This window comes from Macaca mulatta, chromosome 13 (genome assembly GCF_049350105.2).
Source record: "Macaca mulatta isolate MMU2019108-1 chromosome 13, T2T-MMU8v2.0, whole genome shotgun sequence".
Taxonomy (NCBI): domain Eukaryota; kingdom Metazoa; phylum Chordata; class Mammalia; order Primates; family Cercopithecidae; genus Macaca; species Macaca mulatta.
This window is the reverse complement of record NC_133418.1, coordinates 66,720,331-66,733,226: the sequence shown is the minus strand read 5'-3', so window position 1 is coordinate 66,733,226 and position 12,896 is coordinate 66,720,331. Positions and strand designations below refer to the sequence as shown.

General features: G+C 37.3%; 1 pseudogene; it reads left to right on the top strand.

The window, feature by feature from the left end:
- Positions 1-2,419: 2,419 nt before the first annotated feature.
- Positions 2,420-4,151, top strand: LOC717501 (SMT3 suppressor of mif two 3 homolog 3-like; annotated as a pseudogene).
- Positions 4,152-12,896: the final 8,745 nt, after the last annotated feature.

Sequence of the window (12,896 nt, the reverse complement as noted above, 5' to 3'; positions counted from 1 at the left end):
ACCTCCCCAGCCCCACTAGAGGGGATCTCTCCAACCTCAAGGAAGTAGCCTCTCTACCCTCTTCTAAGGAGATTGCTGGTGCTTTGCCTAAAGAAACTGAAATAGCCACCCCTGAGGCAGATGCTAAGCAAGGCAATGCTGATTCTCCTCAGAACCCACCCCACCACCTCTCTTTGCTTCTAGACCTGTAGCTAGACTTATGTCCCAGCATTCCCCTAGAGGTAAGGTAAAAAGTGTAACCACTGAGGGTATGTGCTATACTCAAGAAGAACTACTTGAGTTTTCTACTTTATATAGACAGAAATCTGGGGGACATGTGTGGAAACTGGTATAAGGGGTGCGAGATAATAGTGAAAGACAAATAATGTTGGATCAGGCTGAATGTATTGGCATAGAGTCACTGAGCAGAGATTCTGCATTTAATGTTAAAGCTTTGGGAGTTAGGAGGGATTTTAAAAGTTTGTTTAGCTGAAACTGAAAAATGGAACAAAAGGTGGCCCACAGTGAGCAAAGTAAAAATGCCAGACATGCCTTGGTTTTACTTAGTGGAAAGAATTCAGTCTTACGGAGATTGGAATGTTAAGAGTGGATTTACCATTTAAGATCCATTCACTCATATTGGGAAGGTCTAGAAGACATACCACTGACCGATACTGTGAGGAAATAAATTTGTAAGTGAAGTCTCAGCATTCTTGAAAATCTTTGTGATCACTCTTCTCTGTGGAGCAGACCTCACAGTGGGAGCTGAAGTCACTACATTAGAAAACCTAAATGTAATGGGAGTAGTTGGATCCTGGATGGCAAGAGTCAAAAGGCAGGATTCAATCTCCAAGGCAAGATGGGTATGGTTACTGTGATGGACAGCAGAGTCAAAGCAACAGTCAGAATACTTGGCCTTGAACTGACCTATGGCATTGGCTATTTAATTATTGGTGTTCCTAAAAGTGAAATAGAAAGGAGGCCTACTAAATTCTTACTTGACCTTTATGAACAGAAAAGTTCTAGGTCAAGTGAACAGAAGTCTAATTTGAGTCATAAAAATGAAGAGTCATGACCTCCCAATCAATTCCCAGACAAGCCAGTTTACAGATCCAGAATCCTTCTAATGAGGGCAAGGCTTGGTCCCATCGAGGAAGGACCCCAGTAAATTGTCAAAAATGAATAATAGTAATCTTTCTCTCAGCCTTCCCCAAAGACCTTTGGACTTGGACTGGAACTGGCACCATCAATATTCTTCCTTCTCAGTTCTTTAGACTAAGACTGAAACTATACCATCAGTTCTCCTGCATCTTCAGTTTGCTAAATAGAGATCTTGGGACTTCTCAGCCTCCGTAATTAAATGAACCAATTTCTCATGATAAATCTCTCTCAATCTCTCTCTCTCTCTCACTCTCTCTCTCTCTCTCTCTATATATATATGTGTGTGTATGTGTGTGTGTATGTATGTATATATGTATATATACACACATACATTGTGTGCTTTTGTATAGATATGTAATTGATTTTTTCTCTGGAAAATCATGACTAACAGAACGAATACAGTTAGCCCTTGAACAACTCAGATTCAAGCTGCAAAGGTTCACTTAATGTGTGGATTTTCTTCCACCTCTTCCACCCCTGAGACAGCAAGAACAACCTCTCCTTTTCCTCCTTCTCCCCACCCTACATAACATAAAGAAGACAAGGATAAAGGCATTATGACAATCTACTTCCACATAATAAGTAGTAAATATATTTTCCTCTTATAATTTTCTTAAGAGCCTTTTCTCTGCTTACTTTAAGTAAGAATACAATACATATTACATATAACATACAAAATCTGTTTATGTTATTGGCAAGGCTTCTGGTCAACATAAGGCTATTAGTAGTTAAGTTCTGGGGAAGTCAAAAGTTATACACAGATTGTCTACTGTACAGGGAATCACTGTCCCTAACCCCCATATTGTTCAATGGTCAGCTGTATGCCTGTATTAAAAGTAAACTTTAAAATAAAATTTTAAAAAATCACTAGAGATAAAGATAGCTACTGATAATAAAAGTTTTAGTAAATATAACATTTCTAAATGTATGTGCCTCCAAGAACATAACCTCATAACTCATAAAGCAATATGCTAAAATTACAAAGGGAAATAGAAACTCCACAATAATGGTGACTACTTTAACAAACTTGTCTTTGAAAATAACACAACAAGAAGAAAAAATAAGAATGTAGTGTGTTTTGAACGTAAAAACCACAAGAAAAAACCTTTAAATAAACATTGAACATTTTTTAAATGACTATAAGTTGTAACAAATTTCAATGAACTGAAATCATACAGAGTATGTTTTCTAATCACAGAGAAACTAAACTAGAAATCAATTACAGAAGAATAACTAAAAACTCCCTTCGAATATTTCTTAAAAAGTCAATTACAGGGAGAGTGGCGGGGCCGAGAGCGTGACTTGCCTGCTCCGTGCTGCTTCCCCCGCGCCGCCTGCCGGCGCCGCCCGCGCAGCCATGTCCGAGCAGAAGCCCAAGGAGGGCGTGAAGACAGAGAATGACCACATCAACCTGAAGGTGGCCGAGCAGGACGGCTCCGTGGTGCAGTTCAAGATCACGAGGCACACGCCACTGAGCAAGCTGATGAAGGCCTACTGCGAGAGGCAGGGTTTGTCAATGAGACAGATTAGATTCAGGTTTGACGGGCAGCCAATTAATGAAACCGACACTCCAGCACAGCTGGAGATGGAGGACGAGGACACCATTGACGTGTTCCAGCAGCAGACAGGAGGTGCGCCGCAGAGCAGCCTGGCAGGGCATGGTTTCGAGAGGGCCCGTCCCCAGCCCGGGCCGTCGGTCCTTGCATTGCTGTTGAATGGTGAGCACGTGACCATGCCGACCACAAAGGCTTCTGCGGAAACTCGAGGATATTCACCACAATGATTTTCCTCTCTCTGACGTACTTCAAGTGCAACTCGAAACTATATCTGCAGGGATTAATCTGTAACTTAACTTGGGCCAATCAGAATTGTTATCTTTGTTCAGGTAAAATGAGTTGCAAGGTATTTTGGGTTTTTTTGTGTATTCATTTGTGTTTTTCCCCCCACCTAAAACATTTTTTAACCCCAGAATTATAGCCTGAATATTCGCTTTTAGTCTGGTCAGGGACCTGACTCCTGAGTTGCTGCCTCTCCCCCGCTCACTCCAGTCACACAGAGAATTGGTGTTTCCCGCAGTGGGGGTGCGGCTCTTGGACAGGTAATGGGGGCAAGGTGGGTAGGGAGGATAGACTGTCACTTGCTGTTACAGGCACAGGTGATTAAAATGCTAAATATTGCAAATGTATGCTTTGTCAGTATATGGAAAAGTTGAAGGGAAAATACTGGAATGCTTCTTCAAAGGTTAAAAAATAACTGGGTCCTTTGGTAATTTGACCCCACGTGCTCTCTGGCCCTCAAGCATGTAATCTCGGGGTCTGAGGCCCAGGACCCACCCCCCTGCCATCCCTCCCACCCCACTCTCTGCTCAGTACCTGGCGTTGGTACACAGGCAAGGACTGGCACAACCAAAATTGGCTTTTCTCTTCCTCTTAATATTGAAGAAATTCCCACATTTCTCATTTGGTAATGGTGTTGTGGCCTCAGATTTCTTCCAGTATTTGCTTCTGATGAATAATTATGGTCTATACTTAAAAAAGTAAGATTAAGTATTGCTGAATTTGCAGTTACGTTGTCATGTAAAAGAGCTACCTCCAAGTGTGGTTACAAATGAACCCATGGAATGATGACTTCATGTTCTTCTCGTGGGTTTGTGCCATGCTGCTTTCCAAATATGTATTGAATTTATGCATTAGTCTGGTGATTTCAGTTCTGTGAAATATTTTGGGATCTATACCAATTAAACATTTTCATAGTTCTGCCTACTGTCGTTCCCTGAGGCTCCATTGTTGCTTGGTGGCCATTCTCTGCCTTTTTATAGTCACCTGAACCACCACCCATCATCTCTTGCTTGCTTGAAATCTTGCTGAAATGTTCTCATTTCCTGTTTGCTGTATGGGCTCGGGTGGGATGTTTGTTGGCTCTGTTGTGTTTATTCACCAATTTGTACATTATTTGTTGTCCTTTACTACTGTAAACAGTAAATATAGTTTGGTATTCTGTCAAAAAAAAAAGTCAATTACACTAGCATCAAATAAGATCTATATAGTACATGAGGCAAAGATGAACTTATAATAAAAAATTAGGAAATATTGTCAACTGATGAAAATATATAATATCAAATTTAAGGTCATATTATAGAAAAAGCAGGAAGATGAAAAGGAAGGAAGGAACAAAGAAAGGAAGCAGGAGAGGAAGAAAATTACAAAGGAAAACAGACAAATCCACAATAATAGCTACTGTTTATTTAACAATAATGCCTAATGTTTATTTAACGGTTTTTTTTTTCCTATGGTTAACAAACTGTGAAGGAAGGAAGAAAAGAAGGAAGGGAGAAGGAAGGTAGGGAGGAAGGAAACTAACAATCTAAGCAATCAATTTATGTAGTTAGTAAAGAAAAAGAAACAGGAATTACGTCTCTCCCCAAAAAGTAGAAGGAATAAAATAATAAATATAAAAGCATATAATAAAATATAAAACAAGGATATTATACAGAAAGTGAGGAAATGGTTAATACATAATTCAATAGATTGGTTATACCTGATAAAGAAGGAAAGAGGATGCCTTAGTCGATTTGTGCTATAACAAAACACCAGAGACTGGGTAATTTACGAAGAACGCAAATTTATTTTCTCACTGTTCTGGAGGCTGGGAATTCCAAGATCAAGGCACTGGAAAGTTTAGTTGTCTGGTGAATGCTGCCCTCTGCTTTCCAGATGGCACCTTATTGCTGCATCCCACCGAGAAGGAGGAATGTTGTACACTCACAGGGAGAAGGTAGAAGGGTGATTCCCTCTGCCAACCCCTTTAATAAGGGCAACTAATTCCATTCACAAGGAAGGAGCTCTCATGGCCTAATCACCTCTTAAAGGCCCCACCTTCTAATAGGAGCCCATTGGCAACTCCTGAATTTTGTAGGGGACACATTAAAACCGTATCAGGGGATATCATTAGGGAAGTGTACACTATTTTTACAGTCACTTCTCATTTCTTGTACTGAAAAAACAAATTCCATGATTAGGAAAATATGATCTGTGAATGTATTTAACTGGAAGTATGATATATTTTGCAGGTATATACATACATTTCGATATGTAGAGTAAAAAAAATTAACTAGTGTCTGAGAAAACAACTGCCAATCTCTCAAGGTGTACCATGGAGCCTCTTCTTTCTTGTCTGTGAACCACTTGTACCAAATATCAGCCATGATCATGTGATACACAAACAAAGAGAAGCCACCAGTGCAATCTGTAAATATCAATAAAAGTTGATGCCTTTATTTTAAATTTTAAAATAATACAATTAATAGATCTAGTATGTCTTCTAACCACTCGATCGATCATTTTGTTTTCACCCGTGATGTTCACACCTTGCGTTGTATGCACATTTTAGTTAATTCCAATAACTTGATTTTCTACAGGGTCAGTGCTAATTGCTAATGCTCTTTCTGTCATTCAACATATCAGACCTGTTCATTTTCACTTTATTCATACAGCTCATATTTTATTAAAATTGTGAAGAGTACAATACAGATGCTTAACAAAAATTTTGCTTCCCATTTGGATATGATTCTTCTATTGTCTTTAAGCCTATGTTTTATTTATATGAGAGCATATTTTCATTTATTCCCCATATTTTCTTTTCTCCTAATTACCCATCCTTTAATGAGAAGAAATATATCCAGGCCCATAGGTTGTAAATTAACAGGGTGAGTGTGTATTCCAGTGTCCAATACTTAATGTCCACTAGGATGGTACCAAAATTCTCCTCTCATACCTTAAGCTGAAGCACAATAGATATGTACAGAACATCCCCAAATTTATGGTGTCTAAAGACACTTACTTGGTAAGCCTAGGGCAGGATTTATTTTTACTTATCTCCATTACCTGGCTCCTTTTCAATGAGAAAGCAACTTGGTATATTAAATTGGAAAGCTTAGAAACTCAAATCAGATTATCTGGGTTCAAATCCCATCTTCACAACCTATTAAAGGTGTGACCTTGGGCATATCACTTAGTTTGTCACTGCCTTAGTACATTTCTAAAATAGAGATGATGATCATCTCTACCTCATAGGGGTATTATAATTTCATGACAAACAAGCACGAGCCTTATTAATTTATGTTTAGATATACTTTTTACTAAAAATGCTGGATGAAAAAAATTTTCTATAGAGTACCAACTCCCTATTTTTTTTTTCTAATTCTGTTCTTATTTACTGTCAATTTAATATCAAGGGTTACTGTCTCCCACTCACCCTTGGCTAGTTTACATACTGTGAATTTCAACCACTCAATGGATAAGGGCAACTTAGTCTTGGTTAATTTTGCTCACCCCATCAGGGAAAAACTGTGACTCTTTTGGTTGGAATATAGGTCTCCATTTCTGAAATAGGATTGGAAAATCGGTGTATGCAGGGAGTATTTCCTATCTCCTACCTGTCAAAGGCCCAGGCATGTTTGTGATTGTTTCTTCTTCTGATCTTTCTGCACTTCCTTTCAGAGTTTGACAACTCTTTGTATCCCTCCCACTCTATAGCACTTCTTATCTTCTAAAAAACTGGACTAATTATTTATTGTCTGTTCCCAACTCTATGGCAGCTAGAATAATATCTCCACAAGGACAGGGAATTTTCTCTATATGTTTACATAAAACAAGGCCTGGCCTAGCGTAAGATTGCTAATAAATACTTCTTAATATTTTAGCATCCTTACTTTTTAGTACAACTGTGACTCTACAAGTGTTCTCTGTTTTCTCTTTTTTTTTTTTTTTTTTTTGAGACGGAGTCTCACTCTGTCGCCCAGGCTGGAGTGCAGTGGCCGGATCTCAGCTCACTGCAAGCTCCGCCTCCCGGGTTTACGCCATTCTCCTGCCTCAGCCTCCCCAGTAGCTGGGATTACAGGCGCCAGCCACCTTGCCTGGCTAGTTTTTTGTATTTTTTAGTAGAGACGGGGTTTCAACGGGTTAGCCAGGATGGTCTTGATCTGCTGACCTTGTGATCCGCCCATCTCGGCCTCCCAAAGTGCTGGGATTACAGGCTTGAGCCACCGCGCCCGGCCGTGTTCTCTGTTTTCAAAGGAATTTCAATGGGGAACTCCATCAGGTGAAACTAGTTGGCCTCCATACGTTGGAGGTCAGGTGCATTGTTTTTAGAACCAATCATTTGAACTTTCCCCAATGTACGTCAATTTAAAAATATATAACCAATGGAACAGAACAGAGCCCTCAGAAATAATACCACACATCTACAGCCATCTGATCTTTGACAAACCTGACAAAAACAAGGAATGGGGAAAAGATTCCCTCTTTAATAAATGGTGCTGGGAAAATTGGCTAGCCATAAGTAGAAAGCTGAAACTGGATCCTTTCCTTACTCCTTATATGAAAATTAATTCAAGATGGATTAAAGACTTAAATGTTAGATCTAAAACCGTAAAAACCCTAGAAGAAAACCTAGAGAGTACCATTCAGGACATAGGCATGGGCAAGGACTTCATGTCTAAAACACCAAAAGCAACGGCAACAAAAGCCAAAATTGACAAATGGGATCTAATTAAACTAAAGAGCTTCTGCACAGCAAAAGAAACTACCATCAGAGTGAACAGGCAACTTACAGAATGGGAGAAAATTTTTGCAATCTACTCATCTGACAAAGGGCTAATATCCAGAACCTACAAAGAACTCAAACAAATTTACGAGAAAAAAACAACCCCATCAAAAAGTGGGCAAAGGATATGAATAGACATTTCTCAAAAGAAGACATGCATACAGCCAACAGGCACATGAAAACATGCTTGTCATCACTGGCCATCAGAGAAATGCAAATCAAAACCACAATGAGATACCACCTCATACCAGTTAGAATGGCAATCATTAAAAAGTCAGGAAACAACAGGTGCTGGAGAGGATGTGGAGAAATAGGAACACTTTTACACTGTTGGTGGGATTTTAAACTGGTTCAACCATTGTGGAAAACAGTATGGCGATTCCTCAAGGATCTAAAACTAGAAATACCATATGACCCAGTGATCCCATTACTGGGTATATACCCAAAGGATTATAAATCATGCTGCTATAAAGACACATGCACACGTATGTTTATTGCGGCACTATTCACAATAGCAAAGACTTGGAATCAACCCAAGTGTCCATCAGTGACAGACTAGATTAAGAAAATGTGGCACATATACACCATGGAATACTATGCAGCCATAAAAAAGGATGAGTTTGTGTCCTTTGTAGGGACATGGATGCAGCTGGAAACCATCATTCTCAGCAAACTATCGCAAGAATAGAAAACCAAACACTGCATGTTCTCACTCACAGGTGGGAATTGAACAGTGAGATCACTTGGACTCTGGAAGGGGAACATCACATACCGGGGCCTATTATGGGGAGGGGGGAGGTGGGAGGGATGGCACTGGGAGTTATACCTGATGTAAATGACGAGTTGATGGGTGCTGATGAGTTGATGAGTGCAGCACTCCAACATGGCACAAGTATACATATGTAACAAACCTGCATGTTGTGCACATGTACCATAGAACTTAAAGTATAATTTTAAAAATAATAATAAATATATATATATATATTTAACAGCCCATGGCATCTTATTTTGGTAATGTTGGAGAAGTCACTGAATTTGCATTAAGAGCAGCAACTTTCCTTCAAATGATAACTGCCCTAGGGCAAGGGCAAAACTTCAGCAATATTGGTTAGACAGAGATGAAAAACTTGATTGGTCACAGGCCCTGCTCTACATATATCATCCAATGAAATTGGTTTTAGTTAGAAATATTAATGGCATTCCTTTCTGGGGTTTTCACCACTTCTTTTCAGTTCTAAAGTTCTATCTCCATTTATGGTTACTTCAACTGCCAGTCAGAAAGCTTCTATCCAAGGCTCTCCGCAGAAGACACTGGAACTGGACTTTCAATTAAGTATTGTAAATAATTATTTGGTATCATCTCTCTAATGAATCATATTAAATCAGGGAAGAAATACACAAGTTTTGTCTGGTGTGCTTTTCCTCTTTATGAATTTTTTTCCTTCCTAATCGTAGCACTTAACATTTTAAGATGGTAAGAGATATATTCATGGTATTTACATTTTATTTTGTTATATTTCATCTTGCAAATTTTATTTTGACATTTTATTTTGCAAACACCAAGGTTAATACACAGGGAAAATCAAAAACAGTTCCATAAAATGAAATTATAACGGTTGAAATCTAGAGATTCTCATTGTTATGCCACAGATTATGCTATTATCGGAACTAAATATCACTTACTGTGTGAAAAACAGTATCTGGGTCTGCCATTTTTCAACAATTTTCTGATTTTCTGATATCAACTGGGTGGCTTATAATTCAATCCTGTTATGACAGTAACTCTAGGTTAGTGTCAGATTCCACAGATATAAGGGCTAAATCTCACGTTAGGGCTCAAGACACACCACCCCAAACATGTCTGTAGGACACTAGACTCTGTTACTCCAAAATATATTTCTTTGGCACATTTTCAGCTGGTTATTCTGAGAAAAGGCAAACAAAAGAGTAGCTCTGAAATTTACAGCTTTTCAGGAACAAAATTTACAGTAATCAGGAAGTCACCCTATATGGTCTAAAAAGGGGAGGCATGAATAATTCACCGTTGTTTAGCATATCATCAAGAAATAACCACAAAAATGGGCAACCAGCAGCCCTGAGGGCTGCTCTGTCTATGGAGTAGCCATTCTTTTATTCCTTTACTATTTTATTTTATTTTATTAAGTTTATTATTTCCTAATAAACTTGCTTTCACTTTATTCTATGGATGCCCTGAATTCTTTCTTGCACGAGATCCAAGAACCCTCTCTTAGGGTCTGGATGGGGACCCCTTGCCTGTAACATGAGCACCACCCTTTCAGCATTTCAATGTTTGGAGCAACCAGAAGCTCCTCTAATGTTATTGTTAAGGAGTTTTTTTTTAAGGTTTTATTCATCAGGCTTAATTAAATCATTGTCATTGGCAATTGAACTCAATCTTCAGCCCTCTTCCCCTCTCCAGAGTTTGGGGGAATAGGGCTAAAAGTTCAAGCCCTCAAATTACATTTGTGGCCAGTTCTTTCCTTGAAACCATCTAAGGGCCTACCTGGGGTACACTCATTAGCATAAACTCAGGATGTTAAAGGAGTTCATTATAAATAACAAATACACATCAGATACTTAAGAAATTCCAAAGAATTTAGGCACTCTGTGCTAGGTATAAAAAGGACAAAGACCAAATCTATTTATTATTATACCACAGTGGAAAAATCATATTTACTGGCCAAAGACATTTTACATATTATGTCTTAATAATACTAAATATTTTAGTTACCATTATGCAGCTAGGTTTTTAAATGAAAAATATAAAACTTAAAACTTTCAGTGTATTTTAGAGTGTTGAAAGTTTGACATGTCAATATCTGAAATTCAAAGTATGCAAAGTTTTATAAATTGAAACTTGGAAGAAGGAGGCCTGTAAAGAAGAATTACCTTTCAAAAAAGAGCAACATTTAAATTTTAGATATATTCTACTTTCTATGTTTTTACAAAATTTTAATTCCAGTTTTAGATGAATAAAAATATCAAGCAGCAAAAAAAATCTAATGAAGATTTTTCTTTAAATGCCAATATATTTTCATGATGAAATATGACAATAGGTATAGCATAAAAAGATCTTTAAATATCATAACCAAAATTTGATTATTACCGGTACATAATTTATATGCATTTGCAGAAGGCATTTATGTAACTTCCATTTACATTTATTTGTGTCTGTCATTTACACACCTACTAATGCCATCAAAATGCATAATGAGGCAGCAATGCAGAATACCCAGCTTTATATAATATGTTTACACATTCTGATTGCTAATATGCTAGAAATAAGTCAAAATGTTCTATCAGTGGTAACTTTCTAAAGAACTTAATTTTTTGGTTACCCAGAATGTTTGAATCTGTAATTCCTTTTCTATGTTTTTATAAACAAGTAATAAAAAATTGCTAAAAAGTTTTTAAAAAACAGATATGATTCTTGCCTTAAAAAACAGATACAGTACCTTGCTCAGTACAAACTGATTAAAATATTCATATTAATTTCATATTGGACTGAAAAATGTTGTTAATTTACTCAAATTTGCTTATGCTCTAGGGTGATACTTTCATGATACTTTCAGGAGATAATAGAAATATCACCTAAATAATAATGATATCACAATGTTTCCACTTTCTCATAGCAGGGATTTAATGACAGCTATTTTTAGCAGAGATAATTCTTTGCTAATTGGTTCATTTTTATCAGTTTTAAAATGGATACATGTATTAAAAATTGGCACACCAACTCAGGAACATACTATATTAAAATTTGCTCTAAGTAATTTGTTGTGCTATATTCCTAAGGAGATAAATTACCAAATCTGTATATTGTGCCTTGGTCAACAGTAACGTAAATTATCAATACTGTATGGTCAAAGATAACTCCAATTAATACAATGTCCTTTCTGCTACATTTAAATACCTAGCTAATTTCTTATTATAAGAGCAGATTCACTGATTACAATCTTTCAAGATATGGGGAAAAGATATTAAATAAAACAGTTTCATGAAACCAGTGATCAACTAGCTACAGTGTGAGGGAAATTTTCACAATTCTTACCAGTTAAAACCAGGTATAGCCTTTACCCTTGCATTCTGCTTCAACAACTCAGGTTACCACTCGTGTTAAGTAATCCAAAAGACCCATTTCACTCCTATTCTGCTTGCACTCTATGCAGCATTGCATTTCAGTTCACAAACATGCTTTGGGTACTTAACGATATGCAAGACACTATGTTTGGTCCTGGGAATTCAAAGATGAATACGGTATGATTCTTGCCTTTGAAAAATTTATAGCCTGCCATGGGAAACTGACATTAAATTGAATGATACCACATTTTAGAACTTTTGTTAGTTTTATAAAAAAGAGACCCATTAAAGGTAATTGAGGTAAAAGAGTATTACTGTATAGGTGTAGATCTGCAGTAGACACCTAAAGACCCAGCACCAGAAAGATATCAAGAAGGAATAGAACCCAAGTGGAAACTCTGCTGCATTTTTTAAGGTTTTGCTGACACCCTGACTTTCACTCAGTAAAATCCACTTCAGATTTCTGACCCTGAGACTTTTAAGATAATATATTTGTGCAGTTTTAAGCTACAACTGGTAATTTGTTGCAGTCACAATAGAACACTAATACAGAAGTTATACAACCATTTTTTTTATCCTGGTAGTGGCTATATTCAAATTTTAGGAATATTTAGCTTATATTTCTCTGCTAAATCAAGAACAAAAAGGAACCTATTAAGTCCTCTTGGGTGGTTACATCAGAGATTTAACAAGCATTTAGCTTTTGCCATCATTTTTCATCTTAGATTTGTTCATTTCCTTCTTTACTTGTTTTTGTGTTTGTTAAACTATTTGGCTTTTTAAATTTGACTAATTATCAATTAAAATTTTTAATACGAGGCAGTATAATGTTTGTTCTGGAGTCAAACATGCTTGGCTATGAATCCTGGCCTTACTATTGCCTGGCTGTGGGACCACGGACAAATTATGCAGACTTTCTGATTCTATTGACCTTACATGGAAAATTGGTTGAGAATTCAATACCTATCTCATTATTATTTTATATTAAATTAAATGACGCATGAAAAGCATCTGGCACTTAGGCAATCACTCAATAAGCGTGAAATGTCATA